Consider the following 13,507-nt stretch of genomic DNA (forward strand, 5'->3'; position numbering starts at 1 on the left):
GCAGGTGCTGGGCACACAGGATGCAAACTGGAGCAGGAGCCAGTTCCTGCCCCCAAAGTGCAGCAGCGACATGCCACGTTACTACCAGCCTATCCGGGGCTTTATAAAGTTAAGAAAAGAGCCGGCCGGGTGCGGTGGCTCACACCTGTAATCCCAGCACTTTGGGAGGCCAAGGCGGGCAGATCTCGAGGTCAGGAGATCGAGTCCATCCTGGCTAACACGGTGAAACCCTGTCTCTACTAAAAATGAAAAAAATTACCCGGGCCTGTTGGTGGGTGCCTGTAGTCTCAGCTACTCAGGAGGCTGAGGCAGGAGAATGGCGTGAACCTGGGAGGCAGAGCTTGCAGTGAGCCAAGATTGTGCCGCTGCACTCCAGCCTGGGTGACAGAGCGAGACTCCGTCTTCAAAAAAAAGAAAAGAAAAGAGCCTGTATCCATCCTGAAGGCTGTGTGACCACAGGGCTTCTAAAGGATGCTTCTGTGTTCCCAGAATTAGGTGGGAGCTCCTGAAAGGCTCTCTTTTATCCCAGTGCTCTTGCTAAGAATGGAAAGCCCCTCTGCGTGACTGCAGTAGCTGGTGCGATCCTCTGGTCACTTGCACCAGAGCCTGGTAGGTCGTGGCTTGCAAAGCTCACCTCTCATAATGGGATGCCAATACATATTATCCGAAGTTGGTATACCCGGAAAGAGAGTTTAACATTCTTTAGAGAGGTGAAAAATAGCCACCAGTAGAATTAAAATCCGAAATAATGACAAGGATGGCCAGCGGAGTGGGGAAGTCCAGACTGGGGAATGTGATGTTTCATTATAAGGTCTTTCAGCATTTGTTTACTTTGGTCTGAGCGAAAGAATTGTCTCCTTTTTTTAGGGCCATGTACAGCAAAGGACTGACCATCTGTCAGACACACTGGTCAGTTCTGGCAAAGCGGGATTGGAGGTTTCTGTCCTCAGGTGGGTGGGCAGGGATGGCAGCTTGCCGAAGGTATCCAACAGCACCGGGGCAGGAAATGAGAAGTGCTCGGTGATTGGTGGGATCATGGTATCTAGCACAATGATTCCTGCCAACATCTTAATGGTGTGCAACAAATGAAAATGCTGCCTCAGTCGGATAGGACTAGCATTTTTCAGCAACCTTCAAGGTCTTGTGTCACAGGAATGAAGATCCGAGTGTTTCCCACCCATGGCGGGGTTGGTGAAGGAGTTTTCAGTCTCGGGCACTCTGGGCTGTGCTGAAAGCCTCTGCGTCACACCGCCTGGGTTAGTTGGGAAAGAGAGGTCCCACTGTTCTCTTTTAACCCTTGTCCTTTTGTACCACAGCAACTGCTTTCCTGGAGATCAGAACCACGACTGGGTTTAACGTCATCTTTGGAAATCCTAAAAGCCAATGAAGCGATTTTTCTCTTTTCATTTTTTTTTTTATATAGCTGTGTCAGTTTGAAATTTTATTTTCATATCAGTTCTAATAGTATGTCTGCTTGACATAGTTTCTATTAAATGGGCTTGATGAGAAGCTATTTAAAAATTCAGATATTTAGAGTTTCAAGGCCCGTCATCTTGATTTTTGGGGCAGTACCTCCATTTCAGACAGGGTTGTTCTTTTCCAGAAAGATGGGTCACTGAATAATTTACATTCTGTGGTTATTTTCTGAGGAACGATTTCCGGTTATAAATGGTAAACATCTTCTAGGTTTTGCAGTAAGAAATAATTGATTATGTTAGAAAAAAAGAACCATAAGAAGATGTGATTTTAATTTTGACTTCCTGTAAGTACCTTCTGGAGCAGAAAGTTTTGTCTTCATGGATTCTTGCGTCTTGGATTTGAGGACTCGGTTGCACTGAGCTGTGCTCTGTGGGGAGGAGCCTGTGGGCAGAACAGTTTGGGTTCTGCTGGCCGCCTCTCACTCTATTCAGGGAGGCTGGGTCCCAGAGAAAGATGACAGCAGTTAGGTCTTGTTGGGAAGAAAACTCGGCTACCAACCCTGGACCATTTTGCTGAACAAATAAGATAGTCCTTTGCCTGGTTTGGGGACGGTGCCTGTGGTTTGCACAGGATGAGGTGGCAGCTGGCTTGCCTGCTGGCCTGCTTCGTGGAGATAAGATGTTCAGACCCACCGCTGTTATTCAGGGGTCGTGGAGGGAATTAATGTACTTCCTTCTGTCCTCCAATCTCATTTACATGTCTCTGGAGCTGAGCATGTATTCTTTTCTTTCTCTTCATCTCAATAGAGCATTTAAATTAAATAGATGTTGCTTTAGCCATTCAGAGATGTTTCACATTTGAAAAAACAAAAGGTAGCTGCTGCGTGATTCCTTTGCCCACCCCTACACCGGGGCCTTGTGGGACAGTCCCCCCTTGGCTATGCTGAGCCCATCTGGAAGGGTTTCTGATTCTAATCAGAAGTGGAACAGTTTCAGTGCAGATTATAGGTTTATGTTAGTCTTAGTGACGGAGGGATGGAAATAGATGCTTCCTCGCTATTACCATTCCAAGTGAAATAATGAGGCTGCATATTTGCAGTGAGCTGCTGAAGCCAGACGTCACTAGAGTAATTTGGATTAGTGGGAAGTTGGAACATATTGTTTTAAAAGCGATTTCAGGAGCATCATCTTTGGAAATCCTGTATAGCAATGAAGTGATTTTTTTTTTCACTTTTTCATTTCTATTTACGTTGCTGTATGGTTGAATTTTTAGTTTCATATAAGTTCCCTCTAATAGCTTACGTGCTTGAGATATTTTGACTTCTATTAAATGGGCTTAATATGAAATTCTATTCAACAATTTTTATTGCTATTTGGAAGACCTGGAAGTGTTTCCAGTTTTCATATTTTGTGTCGTGGAGATGCTACTTCCCATTCATTTGGTGACATGTAAGAGTCAGGCCATTTCCAGGAAAGACTGGAGGAGAGACTGTGTTTCTGAGAATATGCTACGGATTAGGACATGTGGGTTATTCAAAGATCTGTCCTTTTGTGCTTTGAAATCTGAAATGTAGAAACTGTGGCCTCACTGAGGAGGCGTCTTAGAAGGCAGGGGGGATGATCAGGACTGGATCTCGTATTTGGGCACCACGTCCAGTCCCAGACAGCATTGCGAAGGCAAGGAGCCCATGAAAGCCCTGAGCTCCAGCCGTCGGCTACTTACCTCCTGGAGCAGCAGGGTGAAGGGGGCTCAGGCTGGAGAGTCCTGATGGCTGCCTGGTTGTTACAGGATGTTACAGCTTAGTCCTGGGGACACAGCCGAGCAACCCCCAGAAGTTGTCTCTGTTCTTTACTTTTCAGTTTCCCCGGAGGCAGGAGACGAGCTGGCCTCATTTCTGGCAGGCACCCCGCTACATAATTGAGCAATCCTCCAGGCTGCAGAGATGTCAGAGGAGGGCCCTAATGTATCCTGATTTTGATTCTTTTATTCTTTTTCTCTAGGCCTTTTACTTGCAGGTATCTTGAGTACCTTGTGTGTATATTTACTTTGAAAGCACACATTTAAATGTTTATAAGGAAAAGGTTCTAAAGACATCCATTGATCCATTCATTCTTCATTCAGCAAATACCTGTTGAATACCTACTGTGTGCTAGGCACTGTGTGCTAGAGGCACTGTGTGCTAGGCACTGTGTGCTGGGCACTGCATGGGCGAGCCAGAGGGCTTTATTCCTCCAATGAGCTTGCGTTCTAGTATTCTAGTTGTTTTCATGCATCTGCGCTATCTGGGACAGGCACCATTGCGGTTTATTATATATGAAGCAGCATGTGTCTGCACTACAGTTTGTGTGTACCGTAGATGGGCAAGGATCGAGTGCAAAAACTTCTGGGTCAAAAGGGGTTAGCTTGGGTCAGGCTGCTCAGTAGCTGAGGTGAAAGCATGTGCCACCCCTCCTGATAGAGGGATCCTTGCTGATTGTGTGTGACACCAGAGCCTCCACATCTGTCAGCTGGGTTTGTCCTCACAATAGCTCGAGGAGCAGGTGGGGCAGCATCTGGAGGCTTGGTGCCCTTTCACACCTTGCTGGGACCACCAGGCTGCTCAGCAGTGGCCCGTGCCCACCACTGCACCTGCCGCCTTGTTCCATCTCTGAGACCTGTCAGGTCACAGTACTACCTCCTGTCCCTTCTCCCAGGATCCTAGGGGCTCTGGCTTCAATCCCCTGTGCCCAGGTTTGCAGACCACTCCCCGGAAGCTGTCCTGGGATCTGTGTCTGTCTACTTCCTGTAGTCTACCACCGGGAGGTAGAAAGGGACAGTCTGCTGACCTCCAGTCTTTCCGTAGCAGTGTCTGAATGGATTCAGGAAATCCTTGTGGAGTCCCGGTATGTGCTGCTGCTGGCCTAGGGTTTGGAGCCACAGCAGCATATGAGACAGGGGAGCCCCCATTTGTGGGTCTCACCGTCTTTAGAACTTTAGCACTTATTTAAATTAAAAAAAATTCTACTAGTTGTAGCTTAAAGTCACCGAGTTTCTTTCATTGTGTTTGGTGACTTTGAAGCCAGTTTGGTAGATTCTATTTCATGAAGAGTCCTTGCTGTGGTCTGACATCTGGGTCAGTGAGTAGCTTCGGCCCCTCCCTAGAGCCTCCTGTCCTGGGCTGCAGTGACAGGCTGCAGGCCGGTGGGGTACACTCACACACACCCCTCTAGGAACACTGGGGTCCTGGATAATTATGCCAACGGCAGGCTATTTCTCCCTCCATGTGGAAGTCCTTGAGGTGAAACATTGGGTTTTTAAAAAATATTTTAGTCTTCTGTTGTGTCTGGTCTGAAAATTACTTACTTGCTTTTTAATTCTGCGAATGTGTTTCCTAATGGAAGGGTCAGAAATGTTCTCCTTGCACTTTCCATTAGTGCTGCAGTTGAGAGAGGGGAGGGGAGCGGTCAGGCTCCCCCTCCTCGTCCCAGGGACCCTCACAGGGGCTGCTATGAGGTGTAGACCTTGGGGAGGCAGCTCACCTCCGAGCCTGGTGTGTGAGAGCACAATGGTATTAGGTGACTTTTGAAGGGAAAGCAGGTTTTGGAAGAAGATCTGTATATACAAAAATACTGTATATTTCACCTTCATCGATGAAGGATTCAGAATTGCAGCAGAAATTTGAAGGATGGCTGGGGGTTTAGGGCCGTCTTGCATGTGGCTTCCTTTTGGAGTGCCTTTGTTCTTCTGTGACACCCACGGGGCCTGAGGGTGCGGCTGGATATTCCACCCGGATTGCAGCTGGGTAGCTGTGCTACAAGCTGCTCCTCCTCCCGTGCAGTGCACTTCCCGGGTCCTGCCGCCCCGCTCAGCTGCACAGCCCATAAGGGACTGGTCCTGCCCACGCACTCCGGATCTCCCCTTCCTGAGAAAAGTTACAGAAAATATCTTCCCCAGGATTCCTGGGCTGCACGACCCTAATCAGCCCCTTTGTGAGAGCTGCTTTGGGTAGGAACGGGGACACAGCTCGTTCTTTCCTCCTGGTCTCTCAGTGCAGTCAGGGTTCTGAGCTGATGGGGGCCTGGCCACTCCCCACCTGAGCCTGGCCTCGGCTGAGCTGGTCATCAATGTGTGTCCCGGGCCACCGGCCTGCCTGTTATCTGCAGTGCACAGGTGTGCATGTGTGTGCATACATACACACACCACACACATACCATACCCACCTCACACACACCGCACACATACCCCATACACCCCACATACCACACACACCACACACACCTCATACATATTACACACACACCACATAATACCATACATACACACCCCATACACACCACACCCCTCCATACATACCACACACCACACACACCCCATAGACAACATACACACACCACACCATACTCTATATACATATCACATCACCCATACCACACACCACATTCCACACAGACATCTTACACACACCATACACACTATACACATACCACACAATAGCACACACACACCATGCACAGCCCATACACACCACACATTTGCATCAAACTACTCATTGAATGAAACTGAATGATTGTTTTCCCACATTAATACTGCCGCCTGCGCACCCCCGGCTGTCCTGGCCGGCACATCCCCTGGTCCTGCCCTCCCTTGGATCAGCACCGCCTCCTGTGTTTCGGGTGTCTCTGGCTGTTCCCCACAGGTCACTTTGTCTCAGTGCCGACATCTCCCCAGCTAGAAAAGGAGACCCTCAAAGACGCACAGGTGGGTTTGATTAAAATGCTGGTGAATATTAAATGTGTTTTGGTGAAACACTCAACCAGTACATACATCTTTAATAAAGTAAGATATCCAGGCCTCCTCTGCTCCCACCTCTCTGCCCGCTCCCCTCCACAGAGGACATGGCTGACAAGCCTTTGGGGGTTTCCCCTTTGTGTGTGCCTTTGCGAGGTGTATGGGCTGGGCAGTGTGTGTATTCTCTAGCCATCTTGACGGACCTGTAACTGGGATCTACACACGTGCGCTCGCTGCAGCTCACTTGCCGTTTTCCCTCGAAAACAGGCCTGTAAGATCCGTCCCTGTAGTGCGCGTTGCCCTGCCTCTTTAAAAACGCCGTCGACTCTTGCAGTGCGTGAACTCTGCCGTCGTTTATTTAACATTCTCTTATTTATGGGTACTTAGGTTTCCAGTTTTTTAAAAGATTGCAGCAATGAAAATCTTCAGCATCATTTTTTATACATGTGAGTCCTCCTGGAAATGGAGTTTTTGGGCACAAAGATATGCCTGTTTAAAGTTTTGATAGAGAATGCTGAATTGCCTTTCTGAAAGATTCATTCTAAAGAAATACACTTCTGCAAAAAAAGGGAAAGCTAGAAAGAAAGCAGTTCGCTGCCAACAGCTCAATAGAGAGAGGGGGACTCTGAGGCCATGAGGTGGGAAATGTGGCAGCCTGGGAGAAGCCAGGGACCTGGGCAAAGGGTGACATGGTTACTAAGGTTTCCTTTGCTGTCCCCATCCTCCCTGCCCTCCCTCCAAACCCCCAGGAGAGCAGTACTGGGGAAAGACGGTACATAACTAAAATCCTGAGAATTCTCGTGAACACTCCTCAATTGGGAGAGAGAGGGACTGTGATGAGGGGGGTTGGGATGGTGCCCGGAGCCTGACGGCCCTCACCAGTGTCAGGAGAAACCCGCTCCCCTCCAGGGCTCCTTCCTTAGGGTCTGGCTTGCACTGCATTCTGGGAGAATCCCGTAGCCCCATCTTCCCTTTAATGGTATCCCATTCTCACATTTAGCCCTTTGAGTCAATCAACTACCATATTAAAAAATTAATAGACTTATTTCTTTTTCCAGCAGTTTTAGGTTTATGGGGAAATTAAACAGAAAGTTTAGGGAGTTCTCCTGTACCCCCTCACCCCATTTCCCCCATTTCCTCATTATTAACATCTTACATTGGTGTGGTACATTCGTTACCTTTGATGAGGTAGTATTATTATTAACTGGAGCCCATAGTTCAAACATATTAGGGTTCACTCTTCGTGTTGTATATTCTATGGGTTTTGACAAATGTGGAATGACTCAGCTACCATGTCTTTGTTTTAGTAGATCGTCAGTTGCTTTTTGTCTTATTAGCTGACTGCTGTTTTGAGAAGACCCTCTTGTCACATCCTTTTGCACCCTGGCTTACTGCGGCGTGGGGCAGGGGTACTGGGGGCCAGCTGGCCTCTGGGGAGCGGCACTCACTGCATCCTGCCCCTGCCCCACTCTGCTCCTCTCTGGTCTCAGCAGCCTCCCTTGCTCCTTTCACCTGCCTTACCCCAGCACAGCTACCTGCTGCTTAGATGCCACCATGGGGCAAGGAAGCTGCTCCCAGTCGGTCTCGAGGATTCTGCCCAGAGAGGGGTAAGAATCACCGCGAGTGTTTGCTGGGCGCTTGGGAGGTGCAGGCTCTGTGGGAAGGCCTGCAGGCTGAGGCGGTCTGCTTTGGGTTTTACAGCGTTGCCTGTGGTCTCCGTGGGTGAGGGAAAAGGCTGTAAACTAGTTCAACCATTATGGAAAACAGTATGGCAATTCCTCAAGGATCTAGAACTAGATGTACCATACGACCCAGCCATCCCACTACTGGGTATATACCCAAAGGATTATAAATCATGCTGCTATAAAGACACATGCACACGTATGTTTATTGCGGCACTATTCACAATGGCAAAGACTTGGAATCAACCCAAATGTCCATCAGTGACAGACTGGATTAAGAAAATGTGGCACATACACACCATGGAATACTATGCAGCCATAAGAAAGGATGAGTTTGCGTCCTTTGTAGGGACATGGATGCAGCTGGAAACCATCATTCTTAGCAAACTATCACAAGAACAGAAAACCAAACACCGCATGTTCTCACTCATAGGTGGGAACTGAACAATGAGATCACCTGGACTCGGGAAGGGGAACATCACACACTGGGGCCTATCATGGGGAGGGGGGAGGGGGGAGGGATCGCATTGGGAGTTATACCTGATATAAATGATGAATTGATGGGTGCTGACGAGTTGATGGGTGCAGCACACCAACATGGCACAAGTATACATATGTAACAAACCTGCACGTTATGCACATGTACCCTAGAACTTAAAGTATAATAATAATAAAAAAAAGATACGTGTGTTACTGATTAGGTTTTGCCCTCTTTTATAAACTTTGAGATTTATACATTATAAATCCTTTTGCTTATGAGAGATTTTAATTAGAACGATACTGGAATAAATGTTCAATTTATGAAACCAAAAAAAAAGAAGCGTTCGTGGCTCCACGGAGCCGGTCAGTGACACAGCCGGCTCTCAACCCGGGCCGCTGTGTTCGGCAGCCAAGCCCCTTCTGTATTTTGGAATGGCCACCCGGCCAACTGGCATACAGGGAGAACTCATGAAAGGAGTGGCTCACTCCTGAAGGGAGAGGGACACAGGAGCAGCCTGGATGCGCTGCGCCCCCTCCAGGCCCCAGTCCCTGTCCTCAGAGGAAGCAGGACTCCCAGGTGGGCGAGGTGAAGCAGATGGCCTCCGCCACGGCGAGGAGGAATCCCGGTGCTCCTCTGGCGTCCGCATCGTTGTGGGAACACTCGGGCAGGATGTATTTTAAAGGAGTGCCTGATGCGTGTGGGTGTGGTGGGGATGGGGATGGAGGTGGGGGTGGTTGTAGCCGGGCCTATGCAGGATCCCGGTTGGAGGGGGCTGCAGAGGCTACTGCTGGCCCGGGTGTCGCCATGGCAGCTGGAGAGCGGGCGACCGGTCGCTTGGCGTCCTGCTTGGGGTTGTTGCCCACATCAGTGAGCGGTTCCTGTCCCGCCCGCTCACTGCGAGACTGGGCAGGGCCACTTGCCAGTTAATTGTGGGGATTCTCTCTCTCTTTGTTTTTTTTTCTGGAGACGGACTCTCTCTCTGTCGCCCAGGCTGGAGTGCAGTGGCCTGATCTGGGCTCACTGCAAGCTCCGCCTCCCGGATTCAGGCCATTCTCCTGCCTCAGCCTCCCAAGTAGTTGGGACTACAGGCGCCGCCACCACGCCTGGCTGATTTGTTTGTATTTTTAGTAGAGACAGGGTTTCACTGTGTTAGCCAGGATGGTGTTGATCTCCTCACCTCGTGATCTGCCTGCCTTGGCCTCCCAAAGTGCTGGGATTACAGATGTGAGCCACCGCCCCCAGCCAATTGTGGGGATTATCTGAGAGTTGCTGGAGTGTTCTGCCCTTCCCTGCGAACCTTTTACCTGGGTGGGCTGGGAGAGAGGCCGAGCCAAGGGAAGGAGGCAGGATGCCACACACGCCCTGCAGGGAGGGTCATCTGCTGGGCACTGTGACACACAGAAAGCCAGGAGCCTGAGCCCCGCCCGCGGTTGTTGAATGGAGGGAGAATGAACAACCGCTGACTCCCGGGTTCCTGGGGGGCTGTACCTCTGTCCCTCTGCTCCGGGTCAAACCGGCTGTATGCTTAGCCTCAGGAACATGCGGCAGGTGGCAGCCCACGGCCCCGTGGCAGGTAACGGTGGTTTTGCAGTGTGGTGTGCTGTGGGGGCTGACGGGCACAGCTGGGCAGGCCAGGCTTTCTCTGGCTCAGGATGCAGGGCTGGTTCTTCCCAGAGGAGGCAGAGGTCAGGGAGAAACTCTTTCTCTGTGTCTCCTGAACAGCTTTGTCAGTACACCCTGCAGTGTGGACTCAGTGAGCGTCCTGCAGCTCTCTTGTCCCAGAGGGGCTGTGTACATTCGGCCCTCAGGGCAACCTCTGCATTTCCTTTCTGGGGACTCCCAGATGAGCCTTGCTCCCCCAGCTCATCCTGCTCCATATTGACGTGATAACCCTCTCCTCAGTCCGAAACATCTGCTGGCCCCGTTTGTCCGTGGGATAAGAACAGGCTTGAGCATGGCTGTCGGTGCTCTGTGTGGCGTCAGTGGCGTGTTCTGTGGCAGCTTCCTTCCTCTGTAGCCTGGTATTTTTGACTCCCAGCCTGATGCTCCCTCCTCATGTACCAGAGGCCCCTCCTCAGCCTTTGCATTTGCTTGCATTTATCTTCCTTCTTTAAGGCTGCATTTGAGGGTTTACGGGCCAAAAGCGTCACGTCCAGTCTGTAAACTGTGTGCCCTCTCGGGGCCAGGTAGGAGCCCGAGAGGAAATGGGAGAAATGGTCACGAATGATTGTGAGGACTGCAGAAAGAAGACAGGGCTGAGAAGTGTGTGATTACCCCCAGGATTCAGAGATGCCTGCACCAGCTGGGTTTTGAAGAATGAATAGGAGTTTGCCAGGAAGATTCTAGAGGAACAACAGCAACAAAAAGATTTGAACGTGGGCACAGAAGAGGTGAGGCACAGATGGCACAGGGATTTGGGGTGTGATGGGGCAAGGCAGCCATGGGCAGGGCGTAGGCCCAGGATCTCAGATGCTTTGCACACCATGGCTTGGAGGCCATGGCCTTGTCGTGCAGCACTGTGTCTCCAAGAGCCCCATTAGAGTCACTGGCTCTTGGTGTGCCCTTCATGTGTCTCCATGGGCCCCATTAGAGTCACTGGCTCTTGGTGTGCCCTTCATGCCCACAACACGGTGGGAGCAGGCAGGTGGGGTGTGGCCTGGGTTTCTCCCGAATTGACACTGCTCCCTCTTGTGCTTCAGTATCAGAGTGGGCCCATGGGGTGGGAATAAATGTTTGGATTTAGGAGGTCTCCAGCTGGGTGGCCTGCTCCCAGGCAGGAAACACAGATGAGAGGAAGCAGCAAGTCGGAAGGCAGCAGCTGTGGATGTTACAGCTGGAGGAACCTCTTAAGGAATGGGTGTCAGCTCCCTCGTTTGATGTGGTAGGAAGATGAGGGTGAGAGGGGTTGGGAGCAGGTGCTGGAGCTGGAGCCTGAACCCCCATATCTCAGTGCTGCCATCATCCTTCATGGTAAGGAAACTGAGGTACAGGCAGGTTACATAGTCTTCTCAGGATGTCAGTGGCAGAGCTGGGACGTGACCAAAGTGTCTGTCTCTGCAGCTCAGTTCTGTGCAAAGTCCAGGCAGACGGTGCTGTTCAGTAAGGGTGCTGGCTGAGCACTGATGGCCACCTGCGTCTCAAAGAGAAACAGTGTCACCTGCTAATCTGATGGCTTCTCTGGGCACCAGCACGTGGGCACCATCGCCCTTTCTCTGCAGGGGGTTTGTTTAGTGTGTTTGGAAAAACATCCCCCAGCCTACTAGGTGTGGCATGCACTATTTTAAGATAAATAACCCAAATCCCACAAGCTCCGTATCTCATGCAGCATTTTGTACTTTGAAAAACCAAGTTGGGAACAGAACCCTGATGAATGTGTTTCATTTCCTGTCAGAGCAAATGAAACCTGAAATATTAATGGCACCAGATTTCCCTTATCTTTCTACAGAAGGGCTTGAAAAATGTATTCCCCACAAACTTCGCATGCAGCTCTGCTACCTGTGGCCCGAAATCATTAGTTGTCTGTACTCACTGACCCTTGGGAATAAACACGAAAGTTCACTTGAAGACTTGGGGGAGAATCACGGTCAACCTGTGACTTGGTTTTTCCTATATTCGGCCGCTCTGGAGAGCCTTGGAGTTCCAGCTGCTCTAGAGATTCTGGAGAGGGAGCTGTTGCCTCCCAGAAGCACATGTGGCCCATCGTTGCTGTCCACACCTGCCTCTGTGGGTGAGTCAGCGGTTTCCTTTCTCAGCCGGTGGATGCTTCATTTGTTTGTGTTCTTTTTCTTTACAGTCTCCTGAATATTTACGCATTGCCGAATCTCCTGTGGACAAACCACCAACAGGCCAGGACTGTCCCGTGGACAGACGGGGTGAGCCTCTTCCAGTGTCTGGAGATTCCGAGTGAGTAGAACCTGTCACGATCCCCACTGCACTTAATGTGGCATTCATGCCTGAGTCTGGGCTGATGTGCTAATTGGGGGCCGTAAGAAGGGTTATAACCACCATGGCCCTCACCTTTCTCTAACAAAAACTGAAACACAGCTACGCTAAATATTTTTGCTTTCTGCTTTCACAGACTTCACGTACACTTACATTTATTTTGAGGTGAAAGGGGAAGAACAGACATTTACAGGGAACCAGTTGCCAGGACAAGGCTGCATTCCCTGTGAACCCGTCCATCTCACCTCTGAGATCCTGTTGCTGGGACGCCCCAGGTCCCTTTTCCTAGCTGCACTGAGGCCTCCGTCCTCCTGGTGGAGCTGTGCTGCTTCCTTGGGCAGCCTCCCTTCTCCATGGGGTGCAGATGGGCCTGGGGCATCCCGGTGGTCAGTTCTTCCCAGGGACCTAGGAGGAGGGGCCGGCAGGAAGTGGGCAGGTTCTTTCCGCTCGACCTGGCAATAACATTTCCTAAATTGTTCAGCACCCCAGGCTGCTTGCCTTGACAACCAGGTGGCCAGTCCCAGGCACTGCCAGTGTGGGTAGGGCCCTCCCCAGGGACGGCAGCAGGGCAGCCCCAGACACTGGTGGTCACACAGTTAGTCCCCACAAGGCGATGGTGCGGGACACATTCTCGAGCTGCCTGCAGGGTCTGGTTGTGGGAGCAGCTCAGCCCCTCCTGTAGGCGGGAGCATCTTCAGCAGCTGACAGTTGTCCCGCAGGAGGCCTGTGCCCAGTGGAATATCTCAGTGCAGTGCACAGTGGGGCCACAGCTGGGCCACAGCCATGCTCTGTCCTTTAGTGGGCCGTCTGAGCCGTGTTCCACCTGCCTGTTCCGACACACTGGTCTCCCTCGATGACCCTGCTCCCACCGGCTTCCCCATGGTTTGGATCTGTAACCCAGACCCTGTTCCAGGAGCTGGCTCAGCACCGTCCTGCTCCACACGCTTTCTCAGGGGACATCCTAACCTGCCCAGCCTGTCCTGCTTCTGTCTCTCAACCCAGAACACTGCAGGTCCTTCAGGTTAATTAGGTGAGACCTTAGAAGCAGGGACAGCAGGATTTATCCCCCACACACCATGCACTATGCTGAGGAAGCCATGGTCACTCCCCTCATGGTCACTGGGGTGAGGAAGCTGAGGCTGTTGCCCATGTGTTAGAACTGGGATTCAGAGCCTCGGCCACGCCTCAGTCGCCACCCTACGCCCTGTGCAGGACG

General features: G+C 50.9%; 1 protein-coding gene across 2 annotated transcripts in view; it reads left to right on the forward strand.

Annotated features, from left to right (window-relative positions):
- APBA2 (amyloid beta precursor protein binding family A member 2) overlaps window positions 1-13,507 on the forward strand; it is a 232,690-nt gene that overhangs the window by 23,724 nt on the left and 195,459 nt on the right. For both annotated transcript variants that reach the window (XM_023187701.2, XM_023187700.2), the window contains exon 2: window positions 12,143-12,252. The gene's annotated coding sequence lies outside the window, so the exon portion shown is untranslated. The remainder of the gene's footprint in view (window positions 1-12,142; window positions 12,253-13,507) is intronic.

Source organism: Piliocolobus tephrosceles, chromosome 6, assembly GCF_002776525.5.
Source record: "Piliocolobus tephrosceles isolate RC106 chromosome 6, ASM277652v3, whole genome shotgun sequence".
NCBI lineage: Eukaryota > Metazoa > Chordata > Mammalia > Primates > Cercopithecidae > Piliocolobus > Piliocolobus tephrosceles.